Here is a 26,121-nt window from a genome sequence, read left to right as displayed (position 1 = left end):
GAGATGGAAGGCCTTTGAGATCGAGTCTGCCGCGCTGTTGATTTGTTTCCATGCTGTTTCGTCTCTAATTCCGTTGTGCAAGTCCCCGTATGTGTGCCGTAGTCGCCTGGTCTCTGTGAGAAGTATGCAGTGTATTAGGACTCGCTCTGTGGTGCAGCACCCCCGTGCCTCCGAGTGCCCCGTGTCTTCCGCAGCGTGATGCAGCTCCGCTCCGGGGACAAATGAAGCCTGCGGCGGCGCTGGCTGACGCGGCGCGCCGGTCGGACAGCCGGAATGAGGCGGCCACACACAGACAGCGGCCGACTTCCGCCACCTGGCGCGGCTTCACTATTAGCCGGCGAAATATTGCGACCGCTCGCGACTGCAGAGACAGGCACCGCGGGCCGGAAATGAAACTCCTGGCGCGCGCGCTGCGCCGGGGAAGCCGATAATAATGCGAGTCGATGCGACTGCACAGTGCCTCCCCTCCGTTCCGACCCGCCACTCTCCCCTCCACCGCCCCACACCCCTCACTCCAGCAACCTGCGCCAAACCCACGCCGGGTTCACAACGCTGCACCCGGGGTTTGGTCTCCCCAAAGCCTCGCAGTTCAGTTCCAAAACTGCGTGCGTCATATGCACGAACGCGGGTCGCCGGACGCAATCTGTGCGAAAATGGAGTAGCGCGCACGGGCTCGCCGTGCACAAAAGCGGTCTAGGTCCGCCTTCACAGTTTGAATCCTAAATGCAAGTTATTAGACGCGGAGATTAACCTGTGGCTGGTATGGCAGGGGGGGGGGGGGGGTGAGGCTGACCCCACAATACTGGGAGCAGGTGCAGTTCCGCTCTGCTCGAAAGATCTTTGTCGGATTTACGCAGCGCGTCCCCCATTGGTCCTTTCAGCTTCGAACTCGAGCATATTAACTAGCCGTTAATGAGCCGGCAAAATAAAATGAATGTAGGCCATTTCTGTGTGTGATTACCTCCACGCTGAGTGCTATCAACAGTATTTACTAGGTTGGGAGGTCAAAATTTTGGCCGGATGAGATTAGAAAGTTGCTGAAAATGACACAAGAACTGAAATAAAATCATATCTCCAGCTTCAAATTAAGCGATATTGATGTAGTAGGAGCTATTAAGGAGTGGTAAGGCTCCGTTTTAGAACGAATTCAGACATCCTTTGAAACAAATTTATTAACAAACAGTTCTTACTCAACAGTTATTAGAAAACATATTGTCCGACCGCTTAATTTTTTTGTTAAAGGGCACCCTGTACAAGGTTTACTATTAATTAACAATCTTTATACTGATCCAACATCAGGGATAAAATACTGATGATATAGTGGGGTGAAATTTGAGATCAAAGCAATTATAACATCCAGAATGAGATTTTCACTCTGAAGCGGAGTGTGCACTGATATGAAACTTCCTGGCAGATTAAAACGGTGTGCCCGACCGAGACTCGAACTCGGGGCCTTTGCCTTTCGCGGGCAAGTGCTCTACCAAGGAGAGCTTCTGTAAAGTCTGGAAAGTAGGAGACGAGATACTGGCAGAAGTAAAGCTGTGAGGACCGGACGTGAGTCGTGCTTCGCTAGCTCAGTTGGATAGCCGGCACGGTAGCTCAGCGTGTTCGGTCAGAGAGCTGGTTGGCCTCTGTAATAAAAAACTGAGTGAAAGAAACAACAACGCACTTGAACAGCTGTACTCTGATGTCCGCAACGACCAAACAACGATAAACTACGAAAAAAAAAAGTTGATAGAGCACTTGCCGCCGAAAGGCAAAGGTCCCGAGTTCGAGTCTCGGTCGGGCACACAGTTTTAATCTGCCGGGAAGTTTCAATTATAACATCAGTTAAAAGTTTCAAATCAGGCTCGATAACTACTCGTGATAGTAACTTTAGAATGCCCAATCCATTTCAAGAATGCATGTAGTAATCTTTAAACAAACTTATAATAACAAACTGGGTGCGATTCAAACCTAAAAACAGTATTCAGATAAATCAAATTTAACAAAGCTCTTAAAATACATAGCAAATTACAGCGGGCACCTTATTACAAGTTTTGTGCTCGCCAGTTTTTCTCGAGCCACAGTCTAAAATTTGCTCATCCACTGCATAGGAGTACTGAACAATTTCAAACAAGTTCTGATGCAAACTCCTTCAGATGAACGCCAAATTAAGAGGCGTGAACAGTTCAATTACAGAAGGAATGTACTTAGCTCAAGAACAAATCTGCACCATTAGAATTCATCCGCTGCTGCGTGTGACGGTACGTCACATAAATATTGGCATTTTTATCGGGTGTAAACAGTGAACAATATTGTTAAGGGTGAACCAAAAATTATTTGTATTTTATGTATTTGTATTTTATGAACATAATTAGTATAAAAAATTCAGTTAATGTTCTTGAAACAATTGATATGCAGCGATAATTTAAAAGAAGCATTTTTATTTAAAACATGTCTATAAAAATAAAAAAAGAATCGGAAAGAGACTCGATTGTACGGCCCAGGAGGAAGGACGTACTTTATGGGACACACACTGCTTTGTTTCGCGATATGGAAGGCAGCCATTGAGCGGCTACACATATTTTATGTAAGTTATTCGGTATTCTGCTAAAATAAACTAATTATTGTTATAACAAAATGAATTTCTTTGTAATAGTTGTTACCTCAAATGATCGCAGCGGCTAGTTATTTTTAATAAGCATTTTTTCAGTAATTTGCGCTGCGGGAAGCTTATCTTCCGGTGCAGCCTCTGGTCGGCCATTACGCGCCGAAGTATTAATTTATTTTTCAAAGTGTTAACAGTAATTGTAAATGTGAGAGATTTCGTTGTGAGAACCTTTTTAAATTGCAACAGATAATTAATTTACGTTAAAGTTCATTTTTTAAATGATATAGATTCCACGAGTTCAGTAAGTTTTATCTTGGCCGCTCCACGGCAACAATCGAAATTCTCTCGAGCCTTACTTTGCAATCAATAAATAGAAGTTAACAAAATTACATTCAATTCAGTTAACGGCAACTATACTTTAGTCATCACGTTCAAAATCTAAAGTTGGTACATGAATAACAGCGGCCCTTCAAGAACCCGTTTCATATTTACCTATGCACGTAAGTAAAAGTTATAAGAGAAGATAATATCCCTGAGAGAAAGAATCATGCTCTACCAAAAGAAAAATTCATGCTGCTGTATATATATATATATATATATATATATATATATATATATATATATATATATAACAGATGGCAAAGTAACATATATATATATATATATATATATATATATATATATATATCCCCCATGAACCATGTACCTTGCCGTTGGTGGGGAGGCTTGCGTGCCTCAGCGATACAGATGGCCGTACCGTAGGTGCAACCACAACGGAGGGGTATCTGTTGAGAGGCCAGACAAACATGTGGTTCCTGAAGAGGGGCACCAGCTTTTTCAGTAGTTGCAGGGGCAACAGTCTGGATGATTGACTGATCTGGCCTTGTAACATTAACCAAAACGGCCTTGCTGTGCTGGTACTGCGAACGGCTGAAAGCAAGGGGAAACTACAGCCGTAATTTTTCCCAAGGACATGCAGCTTTACTGTATGATTAAATGATGATGGCGTCCTCTTGGGTAAAATATTCCGGAGGTAAAATAGTCCCCCATTCGGATCTCCGGGAGGGGACTACTCAAGAGGACGTCGTTATCAGGAGAAAGAAAACTGGCGTTCTACGGATCGGAGCGTGGAATGCCAGATCCCTTAATCGGGCAGGTAGGTTAGAAAATTTAAAAAGGGAATTAGTGAAGTTCGGTGGCAGGAGGAACAAGACTTTTGGTCAGGTGATTACAGGGTTATAAATACAAAATCAAATAGGGGTAATGCAGGAGTAGGTTTAATAATGAATAAAAAAATAGTAGTGCGGGTTAGCTACTACAAACAGCATAGTGAACGCATTATTGTGGCCAAGATAGACAGAAAGCCCATGCCTACTACAGTAGTATAAGTTTATATGCCAACTAGCTCTGCAGATGATGAAGAAATAGATGAAATGTATGACGAGATAAAAGAAATTATTCAGGTAGTGAAGGGAGACGAAAATTTAATAGTCATGGGTGACTGGAATTCGTCATTAGGAAAAGGGAGAGAAGGAAACATAGTAGGTGAATATGGGTTGGGGAGAAGAAATGAAAGAGGAAGCCGGCTTGTAGAATTTTGCACAGAGCATTACTTAATCATAGCTAACACTTGGTTCAAGAATCATAAAAGAAGGTTGTACACCTGGAAGAATCCTGGAGATACTAAAAGGTATCAGTTAGATTATATAATGGTAAGACAGAGATTTAGGAACTAGGTTTTACATTGTAAGACATTTCCAGGGGCAGATGTGGATTCTGACCACAATCTATTGGTTATGAACTGCAGATTGAAACTGAAGAAACTGCAAAAAGGTGGGAATCTAAGGAGATGGGACCTGGATAAACTGAAAGAACCAGAGGTTGTAGAGAGTTTCAGGGAGAGCATAAGGGAACAATTGACAGGAATGAGGGAAAGAAATACAGTAGAAGAAGAATGGGTAGCTCTGAGAGATGAAGTAGTGAAGGCAGCAGGCGATCAAGTAGGTAAAAAGGCTTGGGCTAATAGACATCCTTGGGTAACAGAAGAAATAATTTAATTGATGAAAGGAGAAAATATAAAAATGCAGTAAATGAAGCAGGCAAAAAGGAATACAAACGTCTCAAAAATGAGATCGACAGGAAGTGCAAAATGGCTAAGCAGGGATGGCTAGAGGACAAATGTAAGGATGTAGTGGCTTGTCTCACTAGGGGTAAGATAGATACTGCCTGCAGGAAAATTAAAGAGACCTTTGGAGAGAAGAGAGCCACTTGTATAAATATCAAGAGCTCAGATGGCAACCCAGTTCTAAGCAAAGAAGGGAAGGCAGAAAGGTGGAAGGAGTATATAGAGGGTTTATACAAGGGCGATGTACTTGAGGACAATATTATGGAAATGGAAGAGGATGTAGATGAATGGGAGATGAATGGGAGATAAGATACTGCGTGAAGAGTTTGACAGAGCACTGAAAGACCTGAGTCGAAACAAGGCCCCGGGAGTAGACAACAATCCATTAGAAGCACTGATGGCCTTGGGAGAGCCAGCCATGACAGAACTCTACCATCTGGTGAGCAAGATGTATGAGACAGGTGAAATACCCTCAGACTTCAAGAAGAATATAATAATTCCAATCCCAAAGAAAGCAGGTGTTGACAGATGGGAAAATTACCGAACTATCAGTTTAATAAGTCACAGCTGCAAAAATACTAACGCGAATTCTTTACAGACGAATGGAAAAACTGGTAGAAGCGGACCTCGGGAAAGATCAGTTTGGATTCCGTAGAAATGTTGGAACACGTGAGGCAATACTAACCTTACGAATTATCTTAGAAGAAAGATTAAGAAAATGCAAACCTACGTTTCTAGCATTTGTAGACTTAGAGAAAGCTTTTGACAATGTTAACTGGAATACTCTCTTTCAAATTCTGAAGGTGGCAGGTATAAAATACAGGGAGCGAAAGGCTATTTACAATTTGTACAGAAATCAGATGGCAGTTATAAGAGTTGAGGGGTATGAAAGGGAAGCAGTGGTTGGGAAAGGAGTGAGACGGGGTTGTAGCCTCTCCCCGATGTTATTCAATCTGTATATTGAGCAAGCAGTAAAGGAAACAAAAGAAAAATTCGGAGTAGGTGTTAAAATTCATGGAGAAGAAGTAAAAACTTTGAGATTCTCCGATGACATTGTAATTCTGTCAGAGACAGCAAAGGACTTGGAAGAGCAGTTGAACGGAATGGACAGTGTCTTGAAAGGAGGATATAAGATGAACATCAACAAAAGCAAAACGAGGATAATGGAATGTAGTCAAATTAAATCGGGTGATGCTGAGGGAATTAGATTAGGAAATGAGACACTTAAAGTAGTAAAGGTGTTTTGTTATTTAGGGAGTAAAATAACTGATGATGGTCGAGGTTGAGAAGATATAAAATGTAGACTGGCGATGGCAAGGAAATCGTTTCTGAAGAAGAGAAATTTGTTAACATCGAGTATAGATTTAAGTGTCAGGATGTCGTTTCTGAAAGTATTTGTATGGAGTGTAGCCATGTATGGAAGTGAAACATGGACGATAACTAGTTTGGACAAGAAGAGAATAGAAGCTTTCGAAATGTGGTGCTACAGAAGAATGCTGAAGATAAGGTGGGTAGATCACGTAACTAATGAGTAGGTATTGAATAGGATTGGGGAGAAGAGAAGTTTGTGGCACAACTTGACTAGAAGAAGGGATCGGTTGGTAGGACATGTTCTGAGGCATCAAGGGATCACCAATTTAGTATTGGAGGGCAGCGTGGAGGGTAAAAATTGTAGAGGGAGACCGAGAGATGAATACACTAAACAGATTCAGAAGGATGTAGGTTGCAGTAGGTACTGGGAGATGAAGAAACTTGCACAGGATAGAGTAGCATGGAGAGCTGCATCAAACCAGTCTCAGGGCTGAAGACCACAACAACAACAACACACATATATATATATATATATATATATATATATATATATATATATATATATATATATATACCCGCGTGGAGTTTGCTGGTCTCCCATCGGGCGCCTCCCCAGGTGGCGGATAGGGGAATGCTCACCAGATATGGTGGGTACCGGGGAAATAAAATACCCGGGGTGGACCAAAACTAGCAACTGCTGCCTTGTAGTATGATATTGGCTTATCAAAGGCTAAAGGAAGAAAACCTTGAGTAAAAATTACCTGGTCCTCCAGGTTGGGGTTGTGCAGTGGGCCAGCTCCTCACTCACATAAAAACATAAAAATGCTAAAAAACCTAATAATATGCCTCGGAAAAATTGGAACTTTGGACGACGAACTGGCAATGAGAAACGGAAAATTATGTTTGGATGCTGGAATGTGCAAGGTATTTCCACTAAAATAAATTTACTCCCCGCAGAACTTGACATGTTCAACATGGATGTTGTCGTACTCTCTGAAACAAAGAAGAAAGGCCAAGGAGAAGAAGAACTGGATAATTATGTACATATCTGGAGTGGGGTATCAAAAGCAGTAAGAGCCAAAGCAGGAGTCTCCATTATGATAAAAAAATCATGGAAAGAAAGAATCACAAATTGGACATTCATCAATCAACGTATAATAATTGTTGAAATGAAATTATTTGCTAGGGAAGTTGTGATTATTGGCGTATATGCACCCACGAACGACACAAAAGATAAGGAGAAAGATACATTTTGGGACACCCTCAGGGAGACTATTGAAAAAATCCCAAGAAGAAAGGAACTGATTATCATGGGAGATCTGAATGGAAGGGTAGGAATTAGAGAATCTTGTAGAATAGTAGGAAAACATGGAGAGGACGAATATAATGACAATGGAGAACGATTGATTGCAATTTGTGAACAATTTGATCTAAAAATTACCAACACATTTTTCAAACATAAGGACATTCGTAAATTTACCTGGCAACAGAACACCAAAGAACTTAGTTCTGTAATAGATTATATTATCATTAGGCAAACAAGTAGTTTCAAGGCAGTAGACGTCAGATCTTGTAGAGGAGCGCAGTGTGGATCAGACCACTATCTAGTTAAAATGAAGTCTTTCTGGCCATGGAAGAATGCAAGGAGTGATACAAGTAACATAAATAAAACAAACCAGACTGAGAAAGATGAAAATTTACCTTTTAATATTGACAGCCTACAAGACGAAAGTATCAGAACACTCTTTGCAGCCAGGATGGAAAGGAAACTGGTTGAATCAGTTGAAGGAAGTACAGAGGAAATATATGACTATATAAAAGCGAATGTGAAAATCATAGCAACAGAGGTGTTGGGTAAAAAAGATAGCAACCACAACCGTGCAGCAGAGTGGTGGTCAGAGGAACTAGAGGTCCTCATTAGAGAAAAACGAAATGCGTTCCTTCAGTGGTTGAATGATAAATCAGAAGAAACAAGGTCAATATACAAGGAAAAGAAGAATGAAGTGACAAAAAAAATAAGGGTGGCAAAAAGTGAAGCATGGGAAAGAACATGTGCCAAGGTGAATAGCAAATTAGGATTTGGGAGAGCAAAAGAAGCATGGTCAGTATTGAAAGGGTTTCGACAGGATACAAAAAGCAATACTAATCTCCAACTGATAACACAACAGGAATGGGAAGAGTATTTCCAAAAATTATTAAATGAGGACAGAGAAGAATATCTAGAAGAAGGAACAGGGAAAGATAAAGGACATGAAGATGATGAGATCCATATTTTAGAAAGTGAAGTACTTCAGGCGTTGAGAACAGGAAAGAATGGTAAATCACCGGGACCAGGCAATATCAATCTGGAGTGTCTGAAATATGGTGGTGACAAAATTGTGAAACTGATAACACAGCTCTTCAACAAAATGATACATGGAGATTCAATACCCAACGAAATGAAGCTAGGTTACATTAATACAATATTTAAGAAAGGGGATCGCAAAATTTGTTCAAACTATCGAGGAATTTGTGTTACAAACACATTAATGAGAATTTTTGCGAAAGTAATTAAAAACAAACTAGAAAAAAATTTTAGAACCCAAGAAGAACAATGTGGATTCACGGCTGGGAGATCATGTGTAGACCATATTTTCACATTACGACAGATTTTGGAGAAACATAGGGAAAAATCAAAAAGTATAGGATTAATTTTCATAGATCTAGAAAAAGCGTATGATACTGTTCCAAGAAAATTACTTTGGAGAGCACTACATATGGCAAACATAAACCTTTCCTTGATTAAAGTAATACAACAGATGTATAAAGATAACATTTGCCAAGTGAAAGTTGGTAATAAACTTTCACAGAAATTTAGAACAAGCAAAGGCCTTTTACAGGGCTGTCCCATGTCACCATCATTATTTAAAATCTATATAGATATTAGCCTTAGAACATGGTCTCGTAAATGTAATAGTATGGGATTAGAAATAAGAGATGGAGTTTACCTACATCATTTATTATTTGCTGATGATCAAGTAGTCGTAGCACAAGATGGGGAGGATGCTAACTATATGTGCAATCAACTAGCAGTAGCATACAAAACTTGGGGTTTGAAGATTAATTACCAAAAAACAGAATACTTGACTAATGATTCAGATGAGCTGTACATTGAAGGAAAGAAAATCAAAAAGATAAACACTTTCTGTTATTTGGGATCCATTTTAGAAATCGAGGGAAAATCAGACTCAGAAATCAATAAAAGAATTAGTAGCGGACGGAGGGTCATTGGGATGCTTAACTCAGTCTTATGGAGCAGGAATGTAATGAGCAGAACTAAAAAATTAATATACAAATCCATATTAGAGAGTGTAGTTCTGTATGGAACGGAGACCTGGACAATTAACATGAAGCACATTAAAAAATTACAAGCTCTAGAGATGGACTTTTGGAGAAGATCGGCAAGAATCTCCAGGAAAGAAAAGATAAGGAACACCGAAGTAATAAGGAGAATGGAAATAAATGAAAGAATATATGACGTAATGGATAGGAAGAAATTACAGTGGTACGGGCATGTACGACGAATGGAGGAAGCCAGAATACCAAAATTGATACTGGAGTGGGAACCGGAGGGGAGAAGAAGAAGAGGACGACCTGTGACCACCTGGCTCCAAAATGTACAGCACACAATGAGGAGAATGGGCGCAGAGGAACAGGGCACGCAAGATCGAAACACCTGGAGAATTATTTTGAGAGTATAGTTTAAGAACGTTTATTGTTTGTATTGTCATTTCCAGGTAAATTATTATGTTGGAGATAATAATAATATATATATATATATATATATATATATATATATATATATATATATATACACTCCTGGAAATTGAAATAAGAACACCGTGAATTCATTGTCCCAGGAAGGGGAAACTTTATTGACACATTCCTGGGGTCAGATACATCACATGATCACACTGACAGAACCACAGGCACATAGACACAGGCAACAGAGCATGCACAATGTCGGCACTAGTACAGTGTATATCCACCTTTCGCAGCAATGCAGGCTGCTATTCTCCCATGGAGACGATCGTAGAGATGCTGGATGTAGTCCTGTGGAACGGCTTGCCATGCCATTTCCACATGGCGCCTCAGCTGGACCAGCGTTCGTGCTGGACGTGCAGACCGCGTGAGACGACGCTTCGTCCAGTCCCAAACATGCTCAATGGGGGACAGATCCGGAGATCTTGCTGGCCAGGGTAGTTGACTTACACCTTCTAGAGCACGTTGGGTGGCACGGGATACATGCGGACGTGCATTGTCCTGTTGGAACAGCAAGTTCCCTTGCCGGTCTAGGAATGGTAGAACGATGGGTTCGATGACGGTTTGGATGTACCGTGCACTATTCAGTGTCCCCTCGACGATCACCAGTGGTGTACGGCCATTGTAGGAGATCGCTCCCCACACCATGATGCCGGGTGTTGGCCCTGTGTGCCTCGGTCGTATGCAGTCCTGATTGTGGCGCTCACCTGCACGGCGCCAAACACGCATACGACCATAATTGGCACCAAGGCAGAAGCGACTCTCATCGCTGAAGACGACACGTCTCCATTCGTCCCTCCATTCACGCCTGTCGCGACACCACTGGAGGCGGGCTGCACGATGTTGGGGCGTGAGCGGAAGACGGCCTAACGGTGTGCGGGACCGTAGCCCAGCTTCATGGAGACGGTTGCGAATGGTCCTCGCCGATACTCCAGGAGCAACAGTGTCCCTAATTTGCTGGGAAGTGGCGGTGCGGCCCCCTACGGCACTGCGTAGGATCCTACGGTCTTAGCGTACATCCGTGCGTCGCTGCGGTCCGGTCCCAGGTCGACGGGCACGTGCACCTTCCGCCGACCACTGGCGACAACATCGATGTACTGTGGAGACCTCATGCCCCACGTGTTGAGCAATTCGGCGGTACGTCCACCCGGCCTCCCGCATGCCCACTATACACCCTCGCTCAAAGTCCGTCAACTGCACATACGGTTCACGTCCACGCTGTCGCGGCATGCTACCAGTGTTAAAGACTGCGATGGAGCTCCGTATGCCACGGCAAACTGGCTGACACTGACGGCGGCGGTGCACAAATGCTGCGCAGCTAGCGCCATTCGATGGCCAACACCGCGGTTCCTGGTGTGTCTGCTGTGCCGTGCGTGTGATCATTGCTTGTACAGCCCTCTCGCAGTGTCCGGAGCAAGTATGGTGGGTCTGACACACCGGTGTCAATGTGTTCTTTTTTCCATTTCCAGGAGTGTATATAACAAATGGCAACGTAACACACCTCAGTGGGTTTACTGAGCCGTAATCTTGCCATCTTATTTTGTTTCACACATTAGTCTTGCGCAAACTTCCTGGAAATACAGAACTCACATAATTAAACCCCCCCATGAACCATGGACCTTGCCGTTGGTGGGGAGGCTTGCGTGCCTCAGCGATACAGATAGCCGTACCGTAGGTGCAACCACAACGGAGGGGTATCTGTTGAGAGGTCAGACAAACATGTGGTTCCTGAAGAGGGGCAGCAGCCTTTTCAGTAGTTGCAAGGGCAACAGTCTGGATGATTGACTGATCTGGCCTTGTAACAATAACCAAAACGGCCTTGCTGTGCTGGTACTGCGAACGGCTGAAAGCAAGGGGAAACTACAGCCGTAATTTTTCCCGAGGGCATGCAGCTTTACTGTATGATTACATGATGATGGCGTCCTCTTGGGTAAAATATTCCGGATGTAAAATAGTCCCCCATTCGGATCTCCGGGCGGGGACTACTCAAGAGGATGTCGTTATCAGGAGAAAGAAAACTGGCGTTCTACGGATCGGAGCGTGGAATGTCAGATCCCTTAATCGGGCAGGTAGGTTAGAAAATTTAAAAAGGGAAGTGGATAGGTTGAAGTTAGATATAGTGGGAATTAGTGAAGTTCGGTGGCAGGAGGAACAAGACTTCTGGTCAGGTGACTACAGGGTTATAAACACAAAATCAAATAGGGGTAATGCAGGAGTAGGTTTAATAATGAATAGGAAAATAGGAATGCGGGTAAGCTACTACAAACAGCATAGTGAACGCATTATTGTGGCCAAGATAGATACGAAGCCCACGCCTACTACAGTAGTACAAGTTTATATGCCAACTAGCTCAGCAGATGACGAAGAAATTGAAGAAATTTATGATGAAATAAAAGAAATTATTCAGATTGTGAAGGGAGACGAAAATTTAATAGTCATGGGTGACTGGAATTCGAGTGTAGGAAAAGGGGGAGAAGGAAACATAGTAGGTGAATATGGATTGGGGGACAGAAATGAAAGAGGAAGCCGCCTGGTCGAATTTTGCACAGAGCACAACATAATCATAACTAACACTTGGTTTAAGAATCATGAAAGAAGGTTGTATACATGGAAGAACCCTGGAGATACTAAAAGGTATCAGATAGATTATATAATGGTAAGACAGAGATTTAGGAACCAGGTTTTAAATTGTAAGACATTTCCAGGGGCAGATGTGGATTCTGACCACAATCTATTGGTTATGAACTGCAGATTGAAACTGAAGAAACTGCAAAAAGGTGGGAATCTAAGGAGATGGGACCTGGATAAACTGAAAGAACCAGAGGTTGTAGAGAGTTTCAGGGAGAGCATAAGGGAACAATTGACAGGAATGAGGGAAAGAAATACAGTAGAAGAAGAATGGGTAGCTCTGAGAGATGAAGTAGTGAAGGCAGCAGGCGATCAAGTAGGTAAAAAGGCTTGGGCTAATAGACATCCTTGGGTAACAGAAGAAATAATTTAATTGATGAAAGGAGAAAATATAAAAATGCAGTAAGTGAAACAGGCAAAAAGGAATACAAACGTCTCAAAAATGAGATCGACAGGAAGTGCAAAATGGCTAAGCAGGGATGGCTAGAGGACAAATGTAAGGATGTAGAGGCCTATCTCACTAGGGGTAAGATAGATACCGCCTACAGGATAATTAAAGAGACCTTTGGAGATAAGAGAACGACTTGTATGAATATCAAGAGCTCAGATGGAAACCCAGTTCTAAGCAAAGAAGGGAAAGCAGAAAGGTGGAAGGAGTATATAGAGGGTCTATACAAGGGCGATGTACTTGAGGACAATATTATGGAAATGGAAGAGGATGTAGATGAAGATGAAATGGGAGATATGATACTGCGTGAAGAGTTTGACAGAGCACTGAAAGACCTGAGTCGAAACAAGGCCCCCGGAGTAGACAATATTCCATTGGAACTACTGACGGCCGTGGGAGAGCCAGTCCTGACAAAACTCTACCATCTGGTGAGCAAGATGTATGAAACAGGCGAAATACCCTCAGACTTCAAGAAGAATATAATAATTCCAATCCCAAAGAAAGCAGGTGTTGACAGATGTGAAAATTACCGAACTATCAGCTTAATAAGTCACAGCTGCAAAATACTAACACGAATTCTTTACAGACGAATGGAAAAACTAGTAGAAGCCAACCTCGGGGAAGATCAGTTTGGATTCCGTAGAAACACTGGAACACGTGAGGCAATACTGACCTTACGACTTATCTTAGAAGAAAGATTAAGGAAAGGCAAACCTACGTTTCTAGCATTTGTAGACTTAGAGAAAGCTTTTGACAATGTTGACTGGAATACTCTCTTTCAAATTCTAAAGGTGGCAGGGGTAAAATACAGGGAGCGAAAGGCTATTTACAATTTGTACAGAAACCAGATGGCAGTTATAAGAGTCGAGGGACATGAAAGGGAAGCAGTGGTTGGGAAGGGAGTAAGACAGGCTTGTAGCCTCTCCCCGATGTTGTTCAATCTGTATATTGAGCAAGCAGTAAAGGAAACAAAAGAAAAATTCGGAGTAGGTATTAAAATTCATGGAGAAGAAATAAAAACTTTGAGGTTCGCCGATGACATTGTAATTCTGTCAGAGACAGCAAAGGACTTGGAAGAGCAGTTGAATGGAATGGACAGTGTCTTGAAAGGAGGATATAAGATGAACATCAACAAAAGCAAAACAAGGATAATGGAATGTAGTCTAATTAAGTCAGGTGATGCTGAAGGAATTAGATTAGGAAATGAGGCACTTAAAGTAGTAAAGGAGTTTTGCTATTTGGGGAGCAAAATAACTGATGATGGTCGAAGTAGAGAGGATATAAAATGTAGGCTGGCAATGGCAAGGAAAGCGTTTCTGAAGAAGAGAAATTTGTTAACATCCAGTATTGATTTAAGTGTCAGGAAGTCATTTCTGAAAGTATTTGTATGGAGTGTAGCCATGTATGGAAGTGAAACATGGACGATAAATAGTTTGGACAAGAAGAGAATAGAAGCTTTTGAAATGTGGTGCTACAGAAGAATGCTGAAGATTAGATGGGTAGATCACATAACAAATGAGGAAGTATTGAATAGGATTGGGGAGAAGAGAAGTTTGTGGCACAACTTGGCCAGAAGAAGGGATCGGTTGGTAGGACATGTTCTGAGGCATCAAGGGATCACCAATTTAGTATTGGAGGGCAGCATGGAGGGTAAAAATCGTAGAGGGAGACCAAGAGATGAATACACTAAGCAGATTCAGAAGGATGTAGGTTGCAGTAGGTACTGGGAGATGAAAAAGCTTGCACAGGATAGAGTAGCATGGAGAGCTGCATCAAACCAGTCTCAGGACTGAAGACCACAACAACAACAACATAATTAAACTGGCGCGATAAGACCTGAAATAAATCAGTTACCACTGGTCCCACAGATGCATACGGATAATGGGGCCACCAAGGCAAACTCAGTGCACCAGGGCAAACTCAATGACAACCTTGTAACATGAAGATTTAAAACAGAAAAATGACCAGTCACGAAATAGTGGAACTCATGGCACCCTCAAACGCAGACTCAATTACAATTTTGCAAGATGGGCAACTGAAACACACAGATCGGCAAGTACTCAATCATAAGGCTGCTCAGCTTCTCGTGGAGTTATCCAGTAATCGTGTGTCATTGCAACCAGGACACAGCGTTAGTATAGTGACGGATGTACAGACCTCCTACCGCTGCTTTAACCGCCGATCTCCTTCGGGCAACACCCGTGTGGTGCAACCGAAACACTCTTGCATGCAAAATGAGAGCTCCTTTCCAATTTACAGCTTTCAACACAACAGCTCTCAACTAAAACTAGGCCGCGCTATCACTGCAGGTGCGGCTAAGTCATTTTCCGGCAGATACGTGACAAGGGTCCGCTCGTCACCTTCCTCGTGCCGTTGCTAACTCGAGACTCCTCCGCGCCCGAGCAACGCCGCCTCGCGTACCACATTCTCCCCACAAGCCTCTCTGGCAAAGAGATTCTACACAACCAGAGATTCTACCACAGAGGCACAAAGACGAAACATACCAAACTTTGCGGAAGGTTTCAACGCAAGACACAGATATGACAAACTGTCAGATTGAGAACTTCCATCGCGCAGATGTGTGTGTGTTGGAGATGACAGTCTTTATAGTGAGGTGCAGGTAAGAAAGCGACTGCATGAAAAATTCAGTGCAAACATGGATGGGACGTATTTTTTAAGGGCGGCAGTCTGCTCTGTGTCTTTTTCCCACGCAAAGAATTAATATGATCGGAAAACAGTCGCTGTCATTTCTGAACACAATACTTGCCCTATTTCCTTTATGCCAGCTGCCATAATAACACCCCTGTGTCTAACTACCTTCACATTACTAAAGTAATATGGAAATCAACGCTAAATTCTACACATACCGCCGGCCATTGTGGCCGAGCAGTTCTAGGAGCTTCAGTTCGGAACCGCGCTGTTGCTACGGTTCGGGTTAGAATCCTGCCTCGGGCATGGATGTGTGTGATGTCGTTAAGTTAGTTAGGTTTAAGTAGTTCTGAGTCTAGGGGACTGATGACCTCACATGTTAAGTCCCATAGTGCTTAGAGCCATTTGAACCATCTACACTTACCCCGAAGTCCACGTTGTAGTCAGACATGGTGGAATGACGCTGTTGGCTAGAGTGTCACGTGGTAAACTGCACATTGTCATTGTGCATCGTCCCATCACCAGACGTCTTACGTGCAAAGCTTGATAAGTCTTATCTCTGGTAGACGTTTGTAACATGGTTCTATGGTAGTAAATTTATGGAAGGTAGATGATGATTGGAGCAGCGGCACTTGAAGGAATAAAAGTAAAGCCCGTCTCACACGGAGTAAGATTTACTGCAAGGTGCAGTTCTCACTGTGTTGATACGGTATGCAATTCGTGTCACGAACAACCTCCAGATATAAGAATTTTTAACACTGTGCAGCCCTGTCAGCAACTGTGATAATTGAACATGTCAGCCTCAGTTGCAAATAGAAACCAAACTTTACCCAGGTTTCACCCAAAATAATTTGGCCGTCTTCAGAAGTGAGTGACACTAAACTACCGCATGCCAAAGTTTGGCCATGTCAAGTATAAAACTGTAGCACCGTAGTAACCAGTCATAATCTACATTACTTGGGCTGAAGAGAAATAGCAGGCACCAATGCACGGACGAGGTCGGTAGGCCGCGAGAGCTGCACCAGAACTAGCCAAATTATTTTGGCTGAATCCTGGGTAAAATTTGGTTTCTGTTTGCAATCGAGGCTGACTTGTTACATGTGCGACCCTCAGATAGGTCACATATTTACTCGAGATTGGAAAGAGGCACGGCTTTCTTCAAGCACTAAAAAGTATTTCGTTGTGTTAGACACATTTGGCATGCAGCATTATAAGCCTACAATATATCAAACTTAAACTAGTCAGTGACTACATTCTTTTGTGGCTGTGTTATACATTATTTCAGAAAACCGCAGTAACCATTGATGATAGCAAACAGGAAGTCAGTTCATTATAAAGCTGTGATATCAACGTAGAAGGTGGCAAAAAAGAACAAATTTCTTCACCAAAGAGTTTCCTCGTAATTTTATGAGAAAGAGCGGACAACATGTGTGAATCTCAAAAGAGTGCTGAGCTGTGTTGCGGCTCGAAGTTGGTGCTGTGTGTAGGCTTCTGCCAGACTGTATTATTTAGTTGGCATGGTAGCATTATTTGTCTTCTTATCGTGTTCACTGACGCCATTCGATTTCATAAGCATTGCCTGTCCGCTAGTGGCAGCAGCGGCGCTTATCGATATGTCGTTCTGCTGCCATATCTTTGGGGCGACCTCGTTCTTCTTCTGTTTGGTGTGAGTGTGGAGTTCAGTTGGGGACGCAAGAGCAGCGAGGTCCACTCTTAGCGACAACACGCCGGGACTACTGGCGGCCTGTATGAACTGCCGGATCGAAGGGCAGTGGTCACGAGGGTGCACGACCTCGTCGAAACCGGATCCTGCATGTTTAAGTTGAGTGCATTGCAATTCGCGCAGAGAAACCTCCACCATTGTGAAATCCTCGCGATTCTCCAGTGACTTGGGTTCGTGTTGCTGCTCGTAGTGTCGCCGAGGCGAAAAGCAGCGAGTAGAGTACCTGTGGAAGGCGGATCTGATTAGCCTTCCTCAGCTTCTAATTACTATTTACTGTTTTCAGCTTTTTACATTGTTAAGTTCAACCAGCGGTATTTCTCTGTCTTTTGGCAGCTAGCGCCCCAGTTACCTGCCCTGGGGGTTAGTGTATGGAACGGCAGTATACATTTCCTCGCCTTGCCGCCGCTGTCCGGTGAGACGTGTAAGTTTCATAGCTTCTTGATTGTAGGTTGGATGGCGTTCCCTACCTTAGTGGTAGTCATTCCTTCTTGTGTGCACAGTATTCTGTGGACGGAGCCCAGATCGCCGATTCCGGCTTTGGCGTAATTTTACATGTTGCATTTGTTTTGTTGGATGTCAGGTAGCCTCACCAAGATTATCCTTAGTCGCTCGTTAGACTGCCACAAGTCCGAGTTACCATCTTGTGATCTGAATGTAACTCTTGGCTGCCTTTCTCTTCACTCGCGAAAGTGTTTTTTGTGTGACCTACTCAGAGGTTGATTCCTGGAGCACCGTCTGTCACTGTCCCTTGTGTTTTATTTTATTATTGTATTATTAAGTTACTCTGGTCCGCAGCTCGTGGTCTTGCGGAAGCGTTCTCGCTTCCTGCATGGGCTCTCTGGTTCGATTCCTGGCGGGGTCAGGTATTTTTTCTGCCTCGTGATGACTGGGTGTTGTTGAGTCATCTTCATCATCATCATTCATCCCCATTACGGTCGGAGGAAGGCAATGGTAAACCACCTCCACTAGGTCCTGGCCTAGTGCAGCGGTGCGGGTCTCCCGCATGGTTCCCTACGCTCCTCAGTAACCGATAGTAACTGATTGGGGCCCCGTCCACAATCGTAACCCAATCCTGCCTTCCTTAATTACCAGGTTTCAAATGCTTTTTGATTTATTACTTAAAAAGCAGAAGTTTTACTGGGAATCCAGCTATAGAGACAGATTTAACATTGTTGCGTCTACATAAAGCATTTCGTTCGAGGAACAACATATGATTTGAAATTTCCTTTCCTGTGTATCGTACGATACAGTTGCATGAAGCACCCAACATTCCGTGTTGCGCCAGACAATACAACAGAGAACTGCGTCGGTACCACTGTCGTCTCAGTGCGAAACCAGTCGCTTCAGCTACGTTTCTGAGCGCTCCACCAGTATGGGTTCCTTCTCGTTCGCACCGCGAATCGTCTCACATATCACAGTGAGAACCGCGCCGTAGCTTGCTTGCTCGCAGGCGCGACGGCTCCCAAGCATCTCCGTCGTCTGTTAGTCGGCTTCCCTGCACCAGTTCTACTTGAAATCCTCGCTTCAGGTGGCAACACACTCCAGTCTAGCGTCAATAATGCCTCACATTGAATTCATTTCATTTCCCTTGTAGGATCCTCTGATTGCTACCTGCACTGACCAATCAGTAATCCTATACGCGTTTGGCGTCACAGCCTTCAAGACTAGGTCTCGCGGAGATAGCTAAAATGCCTTTGAGGTAACCGTAGGCAAGATGTGGGGCGTTATGTGGTCTGCAGTCGGTAACAGGTGCGTGTGCCGAATGAGCGGCCGGCCAGAGTGGCAGAGCGGTTCTAGGCGCTACAGTCTGGCACCGCGCGACCGCTACGGTCGCAGGTTCGAATCCTGCCTCGGGCATGGATGTGTATGATGTCCTTAGGTTAGTTAGGTTTAAGTAGATGTAAGTTCTAGGGGACTGATGACCTGAGCAGTTAAGTCCCATAGTGCTCAAAGCCATTTGAACCGAATGAGCGACGCGTTGGCCGCACGCAGTTGAAACACTTTCGATATTATTCAGTGCTAGAGAAATGTATTTACGTTATCATACATTGACTTTACCGTTGTTATTGAACAGTTAAAAAAATGTAGTTGAACTGTAACCTCCCCCTTCCTAATCGGCCTACTGAACCTACATCTGCATCTACATGGATACTCTGCAAATCACATTTAAGTACCTGGCAGAGGGTTCATCGAACCACCCTCACAATTATCTACTCTTCCAATCTCGCATAGCGCGCCGAAAGAACGAGCACCCATACCTTTCCGTACGAGTTCTGATTTCCCTTATTTTACTACGGTGATACTTTCTCCCTATGTATGTCGGTGTCAACAAAATATTTTGACATTCGATGGAGAAAGTTGGTGATTGGAATTTCGTGAAAAGATTCCGCTCCGACGAAAAACGCCTTTGTTTTAATTATGTCGACACCAAATCTTGTATCATTTCAGTGACACTCTCTCCCCTATTTCGCGATAATACAAAACGTGCTGCCCTTCTTTGAACTTTTTCGATGTTATCCGTCAATCCTACGTGGCAAGGATCCCACACCGCGCAGCAGTATTCTAAAAGAGGACGGACAAGCTTAGTGTCGGCAGTCTCCTTAGTAGATCTGTTACTTTTCGAAGTGCCCTCCCAATAAAACACAGTCTTCGGTTATCCTTCCCCACAACATCTTTGTTCAAATGGCTCTGAGCACTAAGCGACTTAACTTCTGAGGTCATCAGTCGCCTAGAACTTAGAACTAATGAAACCTAACTAACCTAAGGACTTCACACACATCCATGCCCGACGCAGGATTCGAACCTGCGACCGTAGTGGTCGCTCGGTTCCAGACTGTAGCGCCTAGAACCGCACGGCCACTCCGGCCGGCATCTTTTATGTGTTTCTTCCAATTTAAGTTGGTCGTAATTGTAATTCCTAGGTATTTAGTCAAATTTACGGCCTTTCGATGTGACTGATTTATCGTGTAACCGAAGTTTAACGGATTCCTTTTAGCATTCGTGTGGATGACCTCACACTTTTCGTTATTTAGGGTCAACTGCCAATTTTCGCACCATACATATATCTTTTCTAAATAATTTTGCAATTTCTTTTGATCTTTTGATGACTTTACTAATCGATAAACGACAGCGTCATCTGCAAACAACCTAAGACGACCGCTTGAATTGTCTCCCAAAGCGTTTATACGTATAAGGAACAGCAAAGGGACTATAACACTACCTTGGGGAAAGCCAGAAGTCACTTCCGTTTTACTCGATGACTTTCCGTCAATTACTACGAACTGTGACCTCTCTGACAGGAAATCACGAATGCGGTCATGTAACTGAGACGATATTCCATAAGCATGCAATTTCATTACAAGCCGCTTGTGTGGTGTAGTGTCAAAAGCCTTCCGGAAATCCAGAAACACGGAATCAATCTGAAGTCCTTTGTCAACACTTCATGCGAGTAAAGAGCTAGTTGTGTTGCACAAGAAAGATGTTTTCTAAATCCATGTTGACTGTGTGTCAATAGACCGTTTCCTTAGAGGTAGATATAACCGACCGGCATCACATATGCCTAATGAAATATTACAGTGAGTAAAGCTATCGTTACCGAAGGAAAATAACACCGGTTGTTTGGAGGAAAGCGTACAACACACTCTTCTGTAGGAAGAATCTATTCTAAACCTAATTTAAGTTCAAAATGGTTCAAATGGCTCTGAGCACTATGGGACTCAACATCTTAGGTCATAAGTCCCCTAGAACGTAGAACTACTTAAACCTAACTAACCTAAGGACATCACACACACCCATGCCCGAGGCAGGATTCGAACCTGCGACCGTAGCAGCCTCGCGGTTCCGGACTGCAGCGCCAGAACCGCACGGCCACCGCGGCCGGCCCTAATTTAAGTACTGATTACAATTTTGAAATGGATGGAATATAGTGCAGTCGCTCACGAACCACAGAGGGGGAAAAGGGTACCACGTAATATTTACTACAAAATTTACTGATAATACAAAGAAAAGATTGATTTGCTAAAATGGGGAAAATTATACGGTCGACACCCCGCTAGGGCTATGAATCCACAGAATCTTAAGAAAGACAATGGCAAAGAAATTTAAGCAATGATCACTGGAGTGGCAACAGAAGGCTGTCAAGCTTTTCCACAGCACAACAGTTCACAAGAAAATAAATGAATCAGAAAGCACCGAGTTTTCAGCTACTTATTCTGAAATACTAGATTTTGAAAGAAAAGTTATATGGAGTTACTGAATAAATAAATCACTGGTTTAAAAGACTTTCAGTAATCTCAGTGTAACGCAATGCAAAGTTTAGAAAAAGGTAAGCAATTTATGTTTAATTGTAGAAAGATTGAATTGAATTTGCTGTAAGCAAATGAGCAACTGATTTTACTTCCAAAGTAACAAAAATAAAATGCATATCAAGCCACCATAAGAAACTAGATAATCTAAACACAGAATAGAAGAAATTGTGCACTCTTAATTTAAGCTGTATCTGTAGTTATTAGTTTTGCCAGCGAAATTTTATGTTGCTGTAAGTAAGTGAAGTTAATACTCAAAATTGCAAATTATTTAAGGCTCTGTTATGCAATACAAGAATGAACAGTTGCTGAGGCGAAAACGTAGACTGAAACTGGCCTTTAGCAAACAAACAAAACTAGCTGTAAATAGTTAATCAATTTTCATATTCTTACGACACTCGGTGACTGCATAGGAAGGAAAAAGACCCTGCCTGGCAATAATGTCTGAGGACAATGACAACACAGGTGCCCTACAAGTTTTAACTATTGCACGTCATTACTCATGTTAGTCATACTTTGTGAAAGAAATGACACTGGGTAATGCCTACCTACGTTTATAATTTCTCACTTAACAGTCTCACGACGTTGCAGCTGTGTGCAAGACGAAGGATGTAGCCGATGACAATGCTGAGCTGCCGATGATGCTGCTGCTGGATGAGAACACCGAGTCGCCTGCAGAGCCACGGACAATTACGGGACAGGCAATAGACTTGCAGCTTCCTCCGCCTGTCCACTCCTACCGTGCTCTCAGTGCTGCCAGTTTAACGAATTAGGCGCACCTACACTGGCGCGATCATAGCTCCACCTCGCATATGCGCGAGTGCCCAACAAACATTTGCGCACTCTTTCATGACTCAAGCTGCTCTGCCTCCTCTCTGTTCGCAACGCGACAGACTCTCCATACGCAAAGATAAACAACGGCACAGTTACTGCCATTTCGTCGTTGCTATCATTACATTCAAATAAAGCTTCCTTAGCTACTGCTCAGCAAATTACAAGATTTTCTTTATAATTTCAATCAGTTATATGCAGTCAGAAATAAATACATTATTACATCGCTTATGTATCAAATATACACACATTAGAAGAAGTTTTGCATCTGACGTTGACTGTGTGCATTGTATCACTGACACGGTCACTTTGACTCTTCAGAGATGTCACTAAAACCGCCCAAAGATGTAAACAACCATGCATCAGCAGCGCTAATTAGACGGAGGGGGTCCGACAGCCGATTAGTTCCACTCATTCCACCAGGAAGGAGGTACATGGCTAGTGTTGTCTGTAGTTCAACCTAGATGGTCAATACTGCGGTTTGATCGCGTCCGCATTTTTACTTTGTGCCAGGAAGGACACTCAACAAGGGAAGTGTCCAGGCGTCTCGGAGTGAGCCAAAGCGATGTTGTTCGGACATGAAGGAGATACAGAGACACAGGAACTGTCGATGATATGCCTCACTCAGGCCGCCCAAGGGCTACTACTGCAGTGGATGACCGCTACCTACGGATTATGGCTCGGAGGAACCTTGACAACAACGCCACCATGTTGAATAACGCTTTTGGTGCAGCCACAGGAGGTAGTGTTACGACTCAAACTGGGCACAATAGGCTGCATGATGCGCAACTTCACTTTCGACGTCCATGGCGAGTTCCTGCTTTGGAACCACGACACCACGTAGCGCGGTACAGACGTGCCGAAAGGACCGCTCAGGATTGGCATAACTTTCTCTTCAGCGATGAGTGTCGCATATGCCTTCAGCCAGACAATCGTCGGAGACGTTTTTGGAGGCAACCCGCTCAGGCTGAACGCCTTAGACACACTGTCCAGCGAGTGCAGCAAGGTGGAGGTTTCCTGCCGTTTTGGGGTGGCATTATGTGGGGCCGACGTACGCCGCTGGTCGTCATGGAAAACGCCGTAACGGCTGTACGATACGTGAATGCCATCCTCCGACCGATAGTGCAACCGTATCGGCAGCATATTGGAGAGGCATTTGTCTTCAAGGACGAAAATGAGCGCCCCCATCGTGCAAATCTTGTGAATGACTTCCTTCAGGATAACGACATCGCTCGACCAGGGTGGCCAGCGTGTTCTCCAGACATGAACCCTATCGCACATGCCTGGAATGGATTGAAGAGCGCTGTTTATGGACAACGTGACCCACCAACCACTTGAGGGATCTACACCGGATTGCCGTTGAGGAGTGTGACAATATGGACCAACAGTGCCTTGATGAACTTGTGGATAATATTCAACGACGAATACAGGCATGCATCAATTCAAGAGGACGTGCTACTGAGTATTAGAGGTACCGGTGTGTACAGCAATCTGGACCACCACCTCTGAAGGTCTCGCTGTATAGTGGTACAACATGCAATGTGTGTTTTCATGAGCAATAAAAAGAGTGGAAATGAAGCTTATGTTGATCTCTATTCCAATTTTCTGTACAGGTTCCGGAACTCTCGGAATCGAGGTGATGCAAAACTTTTGTTCATGTGTGTAGTTCCAGTAAGAAAGCTTACAGATTCAGAATCAGAAGGACAGTACATGTTATCAACGGATATTAAACGGCGAAGATTCGGGATGGTGCAGAATATATTTTATCTGCATTTTCGGTGTTACAGAACGACCGACGTTCCAACCGCTGATAGAGTAAAACTGGTTTTTGTGTGTGTAAACTGTTATTGCAATCAATAAACTTGCGTTCGACTATGTCACTTAGCAGCTGTGCCCTTCTGTAACTATTTCACCTACTTTGCGTTGTAGGAAATCGAAACTAGCCGATGAGATTGTCGGGCTTTATGCGAGTATTTGTGCTGCGCCCACGCAGCGTGATGTTTCGCAAGCAGGAGCGGTGATGCTGTCCTTCCTGTTGCCTGCGTCAGCAACTACCATTGAGAAATACGTACTTCATTTTGTGACTGTAAACACTATAGAGACTTTGTCATTGACATGACGTTAAACAATATTCGTCTTTGTTTCTTGTCACCTGTGGCTGTTGCCGCAATCTCATTTCTATCAATGTCCAAAAAATTCAAAAACGTGAAGCGATTATCGAATAGACTCATAGAGTTCACGTGTTTTTCGTAGCAACAGAGTGCTTCTTCATTCGCAAATTCTCCTACATTGAGTAGCCGCGCTATGAGTGCTACGTTCATTGATCGTAATAAATGGCGAATACTGAAGGAAACTACTTACACCAAGTCTTCCGAATTTCTTCGATTGTGGCGAGATTAGAATAGTGGGAGGTTGATGTATAAGAGAAAATTTTTGTGTTTTTCTACGGTTCTCCAATAATGAGATCCCATGAAGATATACAGGTTGTACCAAAAGTCACATTACATCCCCCCCCCCCCCCCCCAATCGCTACATTGGTTACATCCTTGAGAAACGTTTCTTTCAACAGCATGGATCTGATGAGGGGTGGGTGTTTCATCAGGTTACCAACGTTTACTGCAGGTGATCCGTGTGCAATGCGTCATTTTCAAGGAATTGGGTCGAACACCTCCAGTAACCGCGCACACTCAGTCCATTCCGTTTAAAATAGAAAACTTGCCTTCTAAGTTTTCTATTTTAAAATTGTGTGTCTAAAGCTTTATCGCTTGATATTTATTTTTTAAGTGACAAGTAAATTCTATGCCTTTTATTTTTATGCTGCTGGTCAGTACTTACGCTTAAAACCATGTACTTGTGTTATAGACCAACTTAAGTGTTTTATTTCTGATGAAGGCACTCTTAGTAGTGGTCGAAAGCTAGGTCAAAAAGACTTCATTTTTCTACCGAGGGCTGTTGCTGTTTTAATTTTACTTTGTAACGGTCGCTGACAACGCAGTCATGTTTAAAATTTTAAGATCACATTTATTTATAGTACACATGTTAGTACAAAATGAAATACAATGATCACCAAATATCTTTGACCATAAGAGGTTCTTAAATGAAAATAAACCTTTTTAAATTTTAACCACAGATTGACCTGGCCAAAACATTCATTTCTTGCTACAAAAGGGAATCAGTGGCAGCAACAAATGAAAAATAGATCATAATTAAAACTCTCTTAAACAACAAGTAAGTAACGGATAATTCTTGCACAATATTCTTGAACACAGTTTTTAAGTTAAGAACTGGTAATTTAGAATAAACACCCAGCTATGGCAGATCTGACAGATTTTATTACATCAATAGAAAGGATACGACGACAAATTAAGCTCAAGCAAAGAATAGTGAGTTATAATTCAGAATAGAAATCACAGGAGATGACAATGAGAACGGAAATTACATTAAAATCTTCCTCATCGCAACAAGCATATACGCAAATATTTGAAAAGGAAAGAAACTACCTCAAAATTTAATTACAACATTGCTCACATATGGGCCTTTCGGCCGAACATTTTAAAGCAATTACATCAGAGCCTTCAGATGGGAAAGGCGAACCTTAAAAAAGGCAAGCCGCCAAGGTAAACAGTTCCACTATGGCAATAGAAGACATACTTCAGACACAGCATGAAGGCAGGTGCAGGGGCACAACAGCAACACGCCCTCGCGGCC

Source organism: Schistocerca piceifrons, chromosome 4 (genome assembly GCF_021461385.2).
Source record: "Schistocerca piceifrons isolate TAMUIC-IGC-003096 chromosome 4, iqSchPice1.1, whole genome shotgun sequence".
NCBI lineage: Eukaryota > Metazoa > Arthropoda > Insecta > Orthoptera > Acrididae > Schistocerca > Schistocerca piceifrons.
This window is presented reverse-complemented; position numbering follows the sequence as displayed.